The sequence below is a fragment of the Petaurus breviceps genome, unplaced genomic scaffold, assembly GCF_028583685.1.
Source record: "Petaurus breviceps papuanus isolate PSGF00001 unplaced genomic scaffold, PetGlider_PUasm1.0 164, whole genome shotgun sequence".
NCBI classification, from domain to species: domain Eukaryota; kingdom Metazoa; phylum Chordata; class Mammalia; order Diprotodontia; family Petauridae; genus Petaurus; species Petaurus breviceps.
The window spans coordinates 7,408,131-7,424,762 of NW_027185735.1; the positions used below are offsets into that span (position 1 = coordinate 7,408,131).

The 16,632-nt window shown below is 39.2% G+C and overlaps 1 long non-coding RNA gene across 1 annotated transcript in view; it reads right to left on the reverse strand.

Annotated features, from left to right (window-relative positions):
* The window catches only part of LOC138156959 (uncharacterized), a 24,592-nt gene extending 8,245 nt beyond the window's left edge, over window positions 1-16,347 (reverse strand). The window contains exons 1-2 of the long non-coding RNA XR_011167251.1: window positions 16,197-16,347; window positions 15,276-15,331 (exon numbers count right to left, since the gene is read on the reverse strand). This is a non-coding gene — a long non-coding RNA (uncharacterized lncRNA). The remainder of the gene's footprint in view (window positions 1-15,275; window positions 15,332-16,196) is intronic.
* Window positions 16,348-16,632: the final 285 nt, after the last annotated feature.

Here is a 16,632-nt window from a genome sequence, read left to right on the forward strand (position 1 = left end):
TATATATATATATATATATATATATATATATATATATATATATATATTCCCTTCAACTGTCCTCACACTGAGAAAAGTCTTATGAGTTACAATTATCATTTTTCCATGTAGGAATGTAAATAGTTCCACAGTACTCAAATTGTTTCTTCCTGACTGCTTACATTATTTTCTCCTTGATCTGGGAACTCTAGAACTTGGCTATAATATTCCTAGGAGTTTTCTTTTTTGGATCTTTGTCAAGAGGTGATTGGTGAATTGTTTCTATTTCTCTTTTGCCCTCTGGTTCTAGAACATCAGGGCAATTTTGCTTGATAATTTCTTGAAAGATAGTAACTAGGCTCTTTTTTTGATCATGGCTTTCAGTTATTCCAATAATTTTAAAATTGTCTCTCCTGGATCTATTTTCCAGGTCAATGGCTTTTCAATGACATATTTTACATTGCCTTCTATTTTTTCATTTGTTTGGATCTGTTTTATAGCATCTGGATTTCTCATAAATCCATTAGCTTCCAATTTCTCCAATCTAATTTTGAAGGAGTTATTCTCTTCAGTAAGTTTTTGAATTTCCTTTTCCATCTGGTGAATTTGACTTTTTAAGGCATTCTTCTCCTCACTGGCTTTTTTGGGCCTCTTTTGCCATTTGAGTTAGTGTATTTTTTAAGGTGTTATTTTCTTCAGTGTATTTTTGGGTCTCCTTTAGCTCACTGTTGACTTGCTTTTCTTGCATCATTCTCATTGCTCTTTCCAATTTTTCCTCCACTTCTCTTACTTGATTTTCAAAATCCTTCTTGAGCTCCTCGATGGCCTGTAACCAATTCACATTTTTCTTGAGGGCTTTTGATGGAAGAATTCTGACTTTGCTGTCTTCCTTCAATTCCATGCTTTGATCCTTTTTGTCCCCAAAAAGGATTATGTGGTCTCTTTGTGCTTCCTCTGCTTGCTCATATTACCAGCCAATTAGTTGACTTTTGAGCTCTTTGACATGATAGAACTCTGCTTTCAGAATGGAGAGAACTTCATTCCAAATCACTAGGGTTTTCACAGCCCCTGGAGCTATTAGTTGGGTGTCCTCTCTATAGCCCCCACAAGCTCTGGCACACTGGCCACACACCCCAGGACCACCACCCAAGACTGAGACCCAGATCCAAGCATGTTAAAGCAAGAGCATTTACCCTCTGAATGGTCGCTTGATTCCCCTATAATCTGCAGGCCAAAAGCTCCTAAAGCAGCCACAGGGTGGTGACTGCACAGCTGCCACACCTCCACCACTTCTCACTCCAGGGGCAGGGGCCAGACTGCACTCTTCTGGCCCCTCTCCCCCATTCCAACAGAGTTCCACACTGATCTTTTACTTTGTCTTTGGTGTTTATGTGTTGAGAAGTCTGGAAATCTCCACAGATGCTGGTGATTCACTGTCCTGAAGTTTGCTCTGGCCACTGCTGGTCAGGGCTGCCCAGGGGCCAGAACTGTGGCTTATGTGAAACTGTGTTCCACTCTCAGTGTGCTGTGATAGACCTTTCCTGTTGGTCTGCCAGGCTGCCTTCAGCAGGAGATTTGTTTCTCTCTGTCACTTTGTGGGTTCTGTAGATCTAAAGTTTGTTTAGAGTCATCATTTTTACATGTATTGGAAGTGATTGGAGTGTGAGCTCACAACAAGTTTGTGCTTCTGCTCCACCATCTTGGCTCTGTCCCCGCATAAGAAATATCTTAACATTGCTAATAACTACAATGGTGTGGTTACTAATCTAGAACCAGACATTTGGAGAATGAAGTTAAGTAGGCCTTAGGAAGCAATGATTCTAAGGCCTGATTGTGTTTCCTCTGCTTGCTCATGTTGCTAGCCAATTACTTGACTTTTGACCTCTTTGCCATGGTAGAACTCTGCTTCCAGAGTGGAAAGAGCTGTGTCTGAAATTGCTGGGGTTTTCGCACATGTTGCCAGAGTTGTGAGAAGGGCACCCTCTCTACAGCCATAAGCTCTGGCGTGCTGGTGTTCCTCACCCCTAGACCACCACCCAAGACTGCGACCCAAACAGGTCAAAGTAAGAGGGATTACCCTCTGAATGGTCGCTTGGTCTTCTTATGAACTGCAGGCCAGGAACTCTGGAGGCAGCTACACTGCAGCTGCTGCAGGCGCTGTCTTTCTGCTACCTCTTGCCCAGGGGGCAGCAGCCAGACCATGCTTTTCTCTTACTCTGGATCAACAAGGTCCCCCACTGAACTTTTACTTTCTCTTTGGCATTTATGAATTGAGAAGTATGGAAACTGCCGCAGTGGTGATTCACTCTCCTGAAGTCTGCTCTGGCTGATCTGTGCTGCTGGTCAGGGCCATCCCAGGTCTGGGCCTGCATGGCTCATGTGGGACTATGCTTGGCTCCCAATCTGGTGTGATGTACCCTTCCTGCTGGCCTGCCAGGCTGCCTTCAGCAGGAGATTTGTTTCTCTGTCATTTTGTGGGTTCTATAGCTCTAAAATTTGTTTAGAGTCATATTGTACAGGTATTGGAGGTGGTTGGTATGGTAGCATAAGCAGGTTCCTGCCTTTACTCCACCATTTTGGCTCTGCACCCTGAGCAGGCTGGTTTTTGAAGAGGCCGAGGAATTGGAGACAAAATTGCCAACATTCACTGTATTGTGGAGAAAGTAAGGGAGTTCCAAAAAAAAAAAATACTTCTACTTCTCTGATTACACTGAAACTTTTTGCTGTGTGGATCACAACAAAATGTGGCAATTCCTCAAGAAGATAAGCATATCATATCATCTTGCTTCTCTCCTGAGGAACCTATATGCTGACCAAGAAGCAAGTTAGAACCAAGTATGGAACAACTGATTGGTTTGATATTGGAAAAACATAATGACAAGACTATGTATATCATCATCTTATTTATTTAACGTATGTTCAGAGTGCATTGTGCAAAGTGCTACACTAGATAAATCAAAAGCTGAAATTAAGGTTGCCAGGAGAAATGCCAACAATGGAAGAGGAATTACAAAGCTTCTTAATGAGAGTGAAAGAGGAAAGTATAAAAGCTGCTTGAAGCTTAAAATAAAGAAACAGAAACCCAAATCATGGCAACTAGTTTTATCACTTCCTCACAAACAGAGGGAAAAGAAACAAAGCAATGTCAGATTTTTATATTCCCAGGTTCAAAGATCACTGCACATGGTGACTGCAGTCATGAAATTAAAAGATGTTTGCTCCTTGTGGTAAACTGGACAGCATCCTAAAAAGCAGAGATAACATCCTGCCAACAAAGGTTCATTTAGTTAAAGCCATGGCTGTTCTAGTAGCAGTGTATGGCCATGAGAGCTTTATTATGAGGAAAGCTGAATGCCACAGAATTGATGCTCTGGAATTGTGGTGCTGGAGAAGACTTTGAGATTCCCTTGGACAACAAGGAGATCAACTTAATCAATACTTAAAGAAATTAATTCAGACTATTCACTGAAGCTGAAGCTTAAATACTTTGGCCAGTATTAAATACTTTGGATCAGAAGACATGACTCATTGGAAAGAATCCTGATATAGGGAAAGAATGAAAGCAAAAGGAGAAGGGGAGTATAGAGGATGAAATAAATAGATAGTGTCATGGAAGCAATGAATACAAGCTTGGACAGACTTTAGGAAATAGTGGAGGACATAAAGGCCTGGCACTCTGTATGGTCCATGGGGTCACAAAGAATCTGACATGACTGAAAGACTGAGCAAAAACAAAACAGAAAAATTTGAAACTTTTAGAATATGAAGTCAGTGTATCAGCAAGCACCCTAGCATACCCAGGATGGTTGTTAGCACAGGTTCTTTGATCTGTTTTTCTAAAGGAAAGCAACTCAAAAAGGGGTCAACAATCTCAGTTTAATCAAACATATACCATTTACCTTGTTCAGGAGAAAAAGTCAGCATTCCAAACTTCAGAGAAAATACAAACAAAAGTTATAAGCAGAGAAAAAATGCAGACAGAGAAAATAATATAATTCAACAGACAGGGCTTCTAACTGTCTGACCATAACATACCTACATAGTTAGTTACCAGAGTGAGAAGCACCAACATCTGGGTTTTCAAAGCTGGGGGGCTCAATGGCTTCCTAGAGTCTCATCTGGCCAAATCACACAATTCTTCCTATAAATGACCCCTCAAAGCAAAAACCTCACCTCAGAGGGATATATAGCCTTCTCCAGCGTCAGAGACCATCACAACCCTCAGGACTCATTGCCTAATTGCAAAGTAACAAGGTGTGGGTCTTCCTGAAAAACAAGCCTCTCCTAAGAAAGCTTCTCCTGTTGGGCTCTGCTCTACCCTTCAACAAATTCCTCCTACTACAGGCTCCATGTGATCGCATTCAGACTATTAAAGGGCAGAGTATATTTTCAAATCAGGTAAGGTTCTCAAATTAAGGGGCAGGGAAGATCTTCAAATTCCCATTACTATTAGAGTCAGACAAAAAGTTAAAAGCCAACTGCCTAATAAAAATGTTTTAAGACTGAAGCATACAGCCAGGGGCCATTCAAAGTGATATCACTACAGAAGTGCCAGATTTCAGAAAAATACCCTGAGAAAGTATGAAACTAAATCCAGTGTGATCTTAGAATCACAGGTAAAATTCCAATACTTTAAAAGAAATTGTTTTTTAAATCTACCAGAAAAATGTATTATATGAAATAATTTTTTTGTGGACAAACTCCCATATATAACAATTCAATCATATAATAGTATCTGGGTAACCTGTAAATAACTGGAATTTATAGATAGATCAAGAAACACACATCTTTGTGGGGAGCAGGAGTATGTCTGTGGTTAGGCAATCATCCTCTTGCTCTCCATTTTTCTTTTTTGTTGTTGTTGTTGTTTTTTTGCTTTTTGGAGGGCAATTGGGGTTAAGTAACTTGCCCAAGGTTACACGGCTAGTTTTTTTGTGTGGTTGTTAAGTGTCTGAGGCTGGAACCCAACTCAGGTCCTCCTGACTCCGGGGACGGCCCTTTACTCACTGCACCACCTAGCTGCCCCTGTTGCTCTCCATTTTTCAAGGGGAATAAGGGACTTGGAATTATAGTTATCTATCTCACCTTAGATGTTTACAGTCTAGAGGTCCAATTCATTTGTTGAGGTTCAGAATAAAAGCTACTTTTCCTGGTAACTTTGGAGGGAGAAAGGAGTAGTTCTGCCCCAGGTCTGGAAAGAAACATTTTAATTTCTACTAGCTTTACTACCTTCCCACCAAGCAAACAAATTAATCAAAGTAAGCAAGTAAAACAGTAGTTGAGGAAACTGTCCAGATTATTTAAGTAATAGAATGTACATAAGTAAAGGAACTGCTACCCAGAAATGAAGTAAAATCTCAACTGAGAGAAAGAATGATATCATCTGAGAAAGTCCAGGAAATGTTGAGGTGCCAGCCAACCCCTTCTTACATGCCTATAGCTCTGGAGGCCTTCCATCTACCATTCACATAATGCCTGATTCCTCTCTTGTGTCTCTCCCTTTTTTCTTTCAATTCTCTCTCTGGTCTTTTAGCAATCAAGAGTCCCAACTTCATAAATGTACACAGTATCACAAAGCTATCCTTCAGAGGACTATCCACTCCATCTGGGTTGGTATCATAACAACACCACTTTTCCACCTCAAAAATGGATCTCAAGAAATGTGACTTTAGAGTTCACCACCACTAGAAGAATGGAAGAGTATGAAGTGGAAATCCAGCAAAGGTCCTGCCACATCTCTACTACATGAGTTGAATATCTTATGTGCACAAGGAACAAATCACAAGATCCAATTCACCAACTCTTGCTCTTTTTGGAAATGACTTAGGAAGATATCCATGATAATGAAATGAAAATGGAAGGTTCCATTGCCTTCCCAAATACTAAAGAAAAATGCCAAGGTAGATAAAAAATTCTAGAAAATTTGATGGTATAAGTGTAAAGGGAATTTGAAGCTCTCCCCTGTTCCTTAATAGGCTTAAGGGAATTTGAAGATCTCCCCCGCCCCTTTATAGGCTGAATGTAATCATATGGAACCTGTGGTGGGAGGAGTTTGATGAATGGGCGGAACAAGAAGGGTGGAGCAGAGCCCAGAGGAAGTTGGGAGTCAAAGCAGTTATATTGGAGGGAGGAAATAGGGTGCAGGCAAGGAGATAGGTAGGCTTGTGAGTGTTTGTGGGAAGGCTTTGGGATGGTCTTGTTCTCTGCAATGTTATTGTGTATAGATTTCTTTGTTTCTTTGATGAATTTGGTTTTCTAGTGTTGGGATTTGACTTTCTGGTGTCTGAAAAAATGTTTTTCTTCTGTTTTCTATATAAAGTTTGTTACACTTTGCAATTCAGAACTATGTGGGCATATTCATAGTTGTCATGGGTGCTGTGAATATTGCCTTGGAGATACAGATGATTTTGAAGGAAGGATGAAGAGGAAATGAACTTTGGAAAAGAAGATTTCAATAAACTTAGAATAATAGGGGAATGGATGTTCCTGAACGTAAATTTGTGATGGTACAGAGACTTGGGCAAGACATGATTCTAGAGAGATTGACTTTGACATCTAAACTTGACTCTCCCTCCCTCTCTCATGGAAAAAAAAATATGGTTAGAAAACATCAGAGCAAGGCAAGCATTAAGAAGGGACTCAAGATAAAAGCATGCAAGAAACATGGAAACTACTAGGAGATAAAGCATAAGACCACAGCACAAGATCTGAACTGATTCTGTGCTAGAATATATATATATATATTACCAGTGCCAGGGATTCCTAGCTCAAGGGATGGGACAGACCTTTACCTCCCAGCAAAACCATTTCATCCTACCTTCTGGTTAGCTGGGTATGCAAGCTTGCTATTTCTTTTTCTGTTAGTTTCAATTTAGATCTCATTTGCTTACTGAAAAAACTTGTTGAGTAGTAAAAATGTTAAAATATGTGTATTTCCTTTAATACTTACAAGTAGAGAGAGGATAAGGGAGACAATATCCCTCATTCTTAAAACTTGAAACGTTTGATCAGTGGGAGCCAACCTAGGGGTTTTGAGCTGTTAGGACAAAGTACAAAAGACAAAGTACGCTATGATGCACAGACTTGGCATATGCATTTAGGATCTAGTGGAAAGAAATCACAGGAAGCAGCTAGGTGGCTCAGTGAATAGAGTGCTGAGCCTGGAGTCAGGAAGACAAGTTCATCTCTCATCTCAGACACTAGCTGTGTAACTCTGGACAAATCACATAACCTCTGTTTGCTCTGATCCACTTGAAGAAGGAAATGGCAAACTGCTCCAGTATCTTTGCTGAGAAAACCCCATGTACAACAGTATGTTCCATGGGGTCATGGAGAGTCTAATGTGAATGAACAACAACAAAGAAATAAATCACCAAGGTGATGAGAGTCACAGGCTATGAGGAAGCAATGCATTGGTGAACTTTCTTTTACTCGACCCACCAGTTACCATTTTTAATAAACTGGGTTTAAAAGGAAAACAGCTTCCCCTAAGGGAGGAGGGAGCTGAAAGAAAACCATATCTCCACAAAACAGGAAGAAGTACCTGCCCTCCACCAAAGTACTAGTGCCTTATCTTGACTTGATCATCAACACCACTTGCTGTTAACTAGCTACCTAAATCTGGGAGGCTGAATTTTTCTTTCCAGGTTTTTCTCATACAAAAGTGAGGGACAATAACCAGGAGCACTTCCTTTTGACAAAGCATTCCCCCCTCTTCTTTATTTCTTTTTCTCTGATCACCAAAGATAATGGGATCAGATTGTCTAAGGTTATTTCTAATAATTGCTATAAACATAAAAAGAGCCATAGCCTTGCAATGCATTCATAGAGCTGGCAAAAACCTTCAAAAATTGAGAAAGTCCACACAAATGAGAAAAAGTTCCTTTTGCAAATGCCCAACTCCCAACTACCTCAGGAACATTTTTAATGTATGGGCCATGGAAGATAAACAAGGGAGCTTATTTTATGGCCACATTTGCATGGCCAAAACTCACAGAAGATTTGGTAAGATTTGAACCCATGAACAAAATTATTTTTCTTAGACAAAAGGGCAAAGTAATGGAGATTATAAATAGACTGATACAAAGAGGTGACCATTAGAAGGCAACTAAAAAGGCAGTATTATTTTTTATTATAGCTCTAGAGATGGTCAAATGCAATACAATAAGAGAAGATGGTTACCCCAGACTCCCAAAACAGTAAACAGGACCTCATCAGTTGGATGTAGGTACATCCCATATGGATTCCTGGTATCCTGCACAAAGGTAATGATGGATATTAAGAATATAGAATACAATGCTGTCCTGGATAGCAAATCTTAAGCTACCATCTTTTTCCAATCATGCCATAAGAGACACTTGAGAAAAATACATCTACAGTTTCTGTAAGGGCTGGAAATTGGTTGGCTGAGTGACAAACTCTATACGTATCTGGGATATATAAAATAAGCTTTAAGTTTTCTTTAAAAAGTAGCTGGTATAAATAAGAAAGTAGATTCCATGACTATGATATGTCCAACCATCTTAGGAGTCCCAGCATCAATTAGAACCAACACCCGTACATTAAAAATATGAGCATGATACTACCATGTTTCCCCGATAATAAGACCTATCCCGAAAATAAGCCCTCCCCTTACTGTGCAAGATTCCTCTAAAATAAGCCCTCCCCCGAAAATAAGCCCCATTGAGATTGCTACTGTAGTGAAGGTGATCCCCTGCGCTACACGCTACATTACGGTACCCTCTGTATGCACCATCCCCCCCCCCGGGTGAAACGCACGCCGCACTCCGAGCTGCATCCAATCAGAGCTGCAGCAGTGAGCGCGTCATCCTGTTCTTCCCCAGTGATTTGCTTGCTGGTGCCATTGAGAGCAGTGCCGCGGAGGAGAGCTGAGGCAGGCAGGACAACATAAGCCCTCCCCTGAAAATAAGCCCTCTGGTGTTTTTTCCAAAAAAATAATAAGACAGTGTCTTATTATCGGGGAAACACGGTAAAAACAACAAGCTGGGTCAAACCTGCTCACAATGACTCTTTATGCAACCTATGCAGAAGTCCAAAGAAAGCAAGGCAAACAACAAAAGTGAACATCATAAAAGCACCACTTCCCCACTTCAGAAATGGATACTAAGAAGTCTGACTTTGGAGTACTCCATTACAGGAAGAATACAAGTACTTGAGGCAGAAATTCAGCAAGAATACATGCATTTCCTCATTACATGAATTGAATATCTCATGTGTTGAAGGAACAAATCAGAAGATCCAGTTCACCAATTCTTGTTCTTTTTGGGAATTATCTAGGAAGATTCCTTTTTTTGCGACAGAAAACCACCATATGCATGTAGTAGTCACAAAGTCCAACAACCTATATGCATGACCTATAGTGGTGGTTCAGAAGAAGACTGGTAAGATCCAAATACATGTAGACTATTGACACAGCAAAGGAACCAAAATGAACCAGCATACCATGCCAAGAGTTCAAGATGTCCTGCACTGGCTGCTAGACACTCAGCAGTTCCTATGGCTGGACGTATATGGTAGCCATTATCAGATTCACATGGGAGGGGAAGACAATGAGGAGCCTACTTTCACCTGACCTGCTGGGTTTTACCCATTTGAGCTTATACTCTAAGGCATCTTGGGAGTTACCTTCTACCTTCTAATGACTAATAAAGTAGGTGGACATGTGAATTACTTAAAGGTGTGCATGTACATGGATGGTTTTATTTTCTTTGGGAAGATGCTAGGAGAACATGAGAGAAAAATGAAGGTTCTCAATCATCTAAAAGGAAATTTGTCAGTAGCTATCAACTGACAAGTGCCAGTTTTGCCAAGCCTCTATCACACACTATCATAGCACTGACACAAAGAGGACAGAAGCACAAAAAAATTGGTCATATCCACAGAATGTTCAAGATCTAAGGAATTTTTTTAAAGGATTTGATAGTTATCAGAAATTCTTTAAGAACTTTTCTTCTATTGCTATATAACTGAATGATCTCTCTTGTGATTACATGATTGATGAGAACCAGAAGAGCAAAGAATTAAACCCATTAAGACATTTGGAGATTGATGGATGGACCAATGAAAAAAAACAGTTTTCAAAGACTTGGTCACCTGTCTCATCCATGCACCAGTTTTGGCCAATGTATATTCAACTTAGCTTTTTATCTTTATTTGTTCATTCATTTATCTATCTATTTTTTTAAAAATTCTAGCCTGGGGGCAGCTAGGTGGCACAATGAATACAGCACTGGCCCTGGAGTCAGGAGGACCTGGGTTCAGATCCAGCCTCGGACACTTAACACACACACACACACACACACACACACACACACACACACACACACAAATAGCCATGTGACCTTGGGCAAGTTACTTAACCCCAACTGCCCTCCAAAAAAAAATAATAAATTCTAGCCTGGAGGGCTTGGAAGCAGTCCTGTACCAAAACAGGGACATTAATAGAAATCAGTTGCATTTCTGGCATAGTATTTAAAGATAATGAGACTTACTATCTTATCCACAAGTTGGAGTCCTTGGCTTTGAAATGGGTTATTGCTAAAAAGTTCAAACAATTTTTGTGGAGCTAAATGGAAAGTATGAAGTGCATGAATTCACTGACATATTTGGGGCCTATGCCCCAAAGAGATTCAAGAAAGAGGAAAAGGAAGTATATTAACAAAAATATTTATAGCAGCTCTTTTTGTCACAGCAAAGAACTGGAAACAAAGGAGGTACCTATTATTTGGAGAACAGCTGAACAAATTATGGTATATGAATATAAGTAGAATATTATTGAACCAAAAGAAATGACAACTTGGTTAGGGAAAACAATTACATCTTTATTTCAACATATTACGTTTTGTTTGTACAATATTATTCTTAAAAGGGGATCATAGGCGTCATCAAACTGCCACATCCACATGCATTTAACTGAATGAATTCAATTCAATTCAGTTAAGCATCTACTGTATGTGAGAAGTGATAGTAGAGTCTGGGGGAAAAAAGACAAAGAGGAAACTGTCTCTGACTTCAGGAAGCTTACTTTCTACAGAGGGATATAACAAAACCATAAATTAATATAATACAAGAAAAACTGATAAAGGAAAGATCACTAACAATTTTAAAGGATCATGGATCGTTACACAGAGAAGGTGGCATGTAAAGTAATGTAATGGAAATGCAGATTTAAAGATCTTCCCTGCCCCTAGGCTAACGTGCACCTGGAGCCTGGGGTGGGAGGCTTGTTTTTCAGTAGATACTTTTTGATTGGCCAGTGGGTCAATAAGGTTGTTACATTCTCTGAGCCAGGAGAAGGCTATATAAGCCCTGATGTGTAGCTTTGTTTTGGGACTCACTTTGAGAAGTGTTCTGTGATTTGATCTGAATTCTGGGAAGCCGTTGTTGAGAGTCCCCCGGCTTTGAAAAACCCAGAATATGGAAACCCAGATGTTGACTGGGTATGGATGTAATGGTTGGACAGTTTGGAAATCTGTCTACTTGATGTTTCTGTCTTGATAATTATGCCTGTATACTTTGAGGTTCAGGGTGCTGACCTTTTCTCCTGAACAAGGTAAACGATATATGTCTGACTGATTAAAGTAAGCTTGTTAACCCATTTTGAGTTGCTTTCCTTTAGCAAAGCAGATCCAAGAACCTGTGGTAGCTGCAAACCCTGAGGACGCTTGGGGTGCTTGCTGCTACAAGTAAGTATTAATGGAAGAAAGAATTCTGAGAGATGGGGATGAGAAGGAAATGTATCCTGAAATGAGGATTGTCTTATGTGACTACTCAGATATTAGAGATGAAGTCTTGGGTTTAAAGAATGGTTAGCAATTCAGTTTGGCTAGAATTTAAGAGTCTATAAAAGAGTTGTGAGAAATAGGACTTCAAAGGTAGACCATTGTCAGATTGTGGTGCATAAATGATTGAGTAAAGTGATACACATATACCAAAATGTAGCACCAAACCAAATTTGAGTTTGAACCTATCAGAAATTTTTCTGATCAAGTACCTCTTTGTACTTGAGTTTTCTTTTTCACTTTAAAAATGAGAATTCTCCTTAAGAACAAAGATGTTGAACAATAAATGACTTTTCATTTATTTTTACTTATTTATCTATTTATTTATTGCTTTTTGGAGGGCAACTGGGGTTAAGTGACTTGCCCAAGGTCACATGGCTAGTAAGTGTTAAGTGTCTGAGGCCAGATTTGAACTCAGGTCCTACTGACTCCAGGGCTGGTGCTCTGTTCACTGTACCACCTAGCCGCCCCTTTAATTCCCTTTTAATTTCTTAAGTTGGAAGAAGTGCTATAAATAGTAATCAAAATGTGTTATTCTGAATTCTCCAGAGATTCACTAACCAAATATGTTAAGGCAGCCACATAAATTTATTTCTCCTTTTAAATAAAGGAATTATCATCATTATTGTGATTAAACCAAGAGGATGGGGGGAAAAATCTGGCCTTACTACACATAAGCAGCTTCCTTGAGATATTTTTAGTAGTGCTGCTATGTAGTTTTTGTATTTTGATATGACATTTCAGTGTCCCAAGGTCATGACAACTTTGCTGGTGGCTTATGAATGAAACCCTCCCAGTGACTTCTGTGGAGCCTAAGGTTTAACTGTTCCCAAAATCATGCATCCAGACTTCCAATATGGCAATACCTTTTTTCTGTTTTTTTTTTTCCTTCTCATTTTAAAATTTACAGGTTGAAAAGGCAGTGACTAGAATTTGTGCTGAAGTGCAAAAACAGACTTTGGAGCTCAGCAAAGCCCTAATGCTAGTGAAAAGCATGTATTGATTATTTAAAGAAAGTTAAAATAAAAGCAATTTTTCTCCCCATTTCGGCACATTGCAGCTTTTGGCCTATCTACTCTTAGCTAAAAAAGCATTCTTTCCTGATAATCAAGCTTCAGCTGTCTGAATTTCAGGCCGAGCCTCTCATCTTGAGCTCTACTGAAGAGCTTCTTTAATTAACCATTATACCACAGATGTTATTGATTTTTTTTTCAAATCTGGTTGAAACATCATTGTGCTGGATCATGGCCAAGACTAAGGCCTGAATTTGTGTGTGTGTGTGTGTGTGTGTGTGTGTGTGTGTGCGTGCTGCTTTTTACTCCTTCTGCATACCTTATTAGTCTCCATGTCTGTTAAGTGCAATCCTTAGTATTAACTCAGAAAATATAGAATTGATTTTTAGACTAGCAGCCGTGATCTAAGGGCTTCTAATTTGTAATCTGAAAGCCTCGGTTGCTGATGAAATCTTGCCACTGTTACTTTCTACTTCCTAGAAGTAAGCTTTTTATTTCTTTAACATATAAATTATATGGATATAAATGATATAAAGAGGACATAGTTATAGATAATATATATAGATAATACTGATATACATATGATAGATGTACATACATACACACATATATATATGCATTCCCTCTAGTTAAGAGATTTAACATTGATAAGAATCATTATTGATTCTTTTCCTTACTTGTCTATGCAAATGATTTTGTCAGTTATATGGATTATGGAGGATTCTGCAATCTAAGAGATTCGAACATTTTTCATAGTTTGGAAAAATATATAGAAGAGCAAATTGCAAGACATCAGAAACAACAGGGGATCTGCATTCCTTTAAAAAAAAATACACCTTTCAGCGATGATAAATTCAAGGACCTAAACAATCACAGTAGGTTCCTAAATTCTGATAAGATTTCTGTGAGTTTAGTGATATGTTCTTTAAACATAATTTGAAGCTTTTAAAATACTGTAATAGTAGCTCTTGACCTTTAAAAATCACATGGAGCAAGAGGTGGTGAAAAATATTTATTTACTCTGCATTAGTGGCTAAACTCTTGTTCCTTCCTAGAACCCATAGTCCTTTTATGCTTAGGAACTCATGCATGTCACTTCCCTTCTTCAAACAAAAGCCAGACAGGACTACTTGAACTGGAGAAACAATGACCTGCAGTCTATATCCTATGCCTCAGTGCTAAACAACAATGCAAACCTCTTGACTAACTCTGGCATCACAGTGGAATCTTGCAGTTCAACATGTCTGCTGAACAGAAGTTAGAAAAAGAAAAGATCATCTTGTAAACAATTAATTAATGTCTGTCATGAATTATCATTTTTACTTCCTTCTCAAGAGGCTCAAAGGGAATAAAAAGGCATTTTTGCAGGTGGTGGCATTCAAACTAAGGGCAATCAAATGTTTGAGAGCTGAGACACAGCACTTTTGAGTCTCTAAGGGTGAATGGTGCTAGGATTAGAGCACAGCAGGGGGTTGAGGGCTTCAGGTGTGAAGCTTAATGTTTGTGATCAGCAAAAAAAAAATGTCTTGAATTTATCTAAACTGCTCTTCTGCTAACAGTACTTCTAGCACATAAATGTTCTGAAAGTGACAAGTGTTCTCATTGCTCTTCTAAAGCAAACATGATCTGCATTTGAAAGATGCATCCCTTTTGCCTAATTTAGAATGTGCATCACAAAGAGCATTAGATGATGACCTCCCCCACAAAAGATAATATGCACTCCAGTACATAGACACAAATGTAAACCTTCACTTTCTGACCAAGGTCCCTTCCAGAGCTACCAGAAGGGACTGTCCAGAATTGTGAGCAGCACCTTTGCTTTATGCACATTTGCTACATATGCATATAGCAAAGGTTCTGGTGACTGGGTTTCAATAGCCATCTGACCATTTAGTTTCTTTTTCTTTTCTCCATGAATAATTCCTTTTCATTTAGTCCAGACAATTGGCTTGAAATTATGATGCTGCATCTTGATTCACAATATCCTCTACACATTCTCTCTCCCTTCCCCCCACCCCTAGATAGCTTTCTGGATTTCTCAGGGTATTGAAGGGTAGCTTGAATATTTGAAAAGAAAAAGAAAATCTAACGCCAATGGTGAATCCATTGTTAGTATTAGAAGTAAGATTCGTTAAACCCTGAGAACTAGAGTACAAACAAACATTGTTGATTAAAAGACCTATCAAGTTCCCATTAAGTTCACACAAATGGATTACCTTCTTCATTTAAGAATACAGTGCTCCTCCTCTCTATCATTTTATTGAATTTTATACACAACAGATCAGAGTTGGCACTTATAATGAAGGAAAAGGCTTATTTAAGTCAAGAAGGATGTGGCCTAACTGAAAACTAGTGAGGAAAAGACCTTTGAAGGATCAGAATGAATGTTAAATGCTCTTGAGTTGCCTAATCTTCAAATTTTCCTCCACACAGTGCATGAACACAGTTTCCTTTGTCTTCACAATACTCTTTAAGCTCTCACCTTCCATGTTCCAATAAATCCCAGTTAAACTCCCACTTTTCCACAAGAAGATGCATCTGTAAAAAATGGCACACTCTTGGTCATCCTCTAAGACAACAAAACCAGTAACATTCTTCTGTTCTTTGCTTTTTTCATTACTGTTTAGATACTTTCTCATGATACTCTCTGAATCAGTAAGCATAGCACTGACTCTTGGTGGAAGTAAAAAAATAAATACACATACAAACACATAAGATACAGTAGGAAAGGTTGGACAGAAATGATAGAATGGTTCTTTAAGGAGAATTTCGAATTTGAAGAGTGGGCATAATTACAGATCTTTTCAAAGAATGGGGGTAGGTGGGTATGAGTTCAGGTTTTTTAGGGATATTCAATAGGTAAATGTTACCCTCAAAAATGATGACCCCAAAAAAGAAGATATTAAGGCAGGCCTGCACAACCTGTGGCCCATGGGCAATAAGGATGTTTTCTTCTACCCTTTTCACAGGCCTCACCAAATCATTTGGCAAGCTGCAGGCTGTAAGGCCTGCATTAAGGGGAAAAAAAATCAAGATGAGAAGGGACCTGGAAAAATAAGGATACATTCTCTTAAAAAGAGAATAGAGAAGGTATAAAAGTTAAAAAGAGCTTCTCCTGAAAGGATGATTTAAATTAACTTCTTACAGTGGGCAAAATGATTGTTTAGAGAAAGTGACTTTTTCCTCAAAATAGGGAGAGCCTCTCAAAAATCAGTAGTCTCCCAAAAGCCTATCACTTTGGAACATAATACTTCTCTTTAAAAATCACTTTAAAATAAAGCAATAGGCAAGTTATTAAAGGCCCTCAAAAGCCCAAGCTTAGTTTGACTAGAGTCTTGGGAGGATGGACTCTTAGGGGAGCAGCTATCGCTTTGTGCTAAGCTATGAAAGTAAGCTGACATACCTGCTCAGCTCTTAGGGGCTCCTTTTCACTTTGTCTTTAAGATCCTGAGAGAAGCAGAGGTAAGAGTAGATTGTGTTGTAGAGTGGGAGGAATCCTCTGTGTGTGCACATTCGCCCCTTTCCTGCAAGCTTTTACTGGCTTTTTGACAGATGCACATGTGTTAGCACATGCATTCCAAGTGAGGGCTGAGTTCCTGAGAGTGGATTGTCCCAGTCTGAGAGAAGGCAGCAGCCAAGACGCTGTTGGATTACCGAAAAATCCTATAGTTGCCTTATAACACAGGCCTGGTCAATGGACTAAGAAAGGAGTTTGTGGACAAGATTATTTCTAAAGCCCTCCCTCCTCATCAGAGGAGAGGAGATTTCCTAGGCAACATGATGTCAAAACCTAGTCTTCTCACCAGAGGAGGAAGACTTTATAGGCCATATAAGGCTTG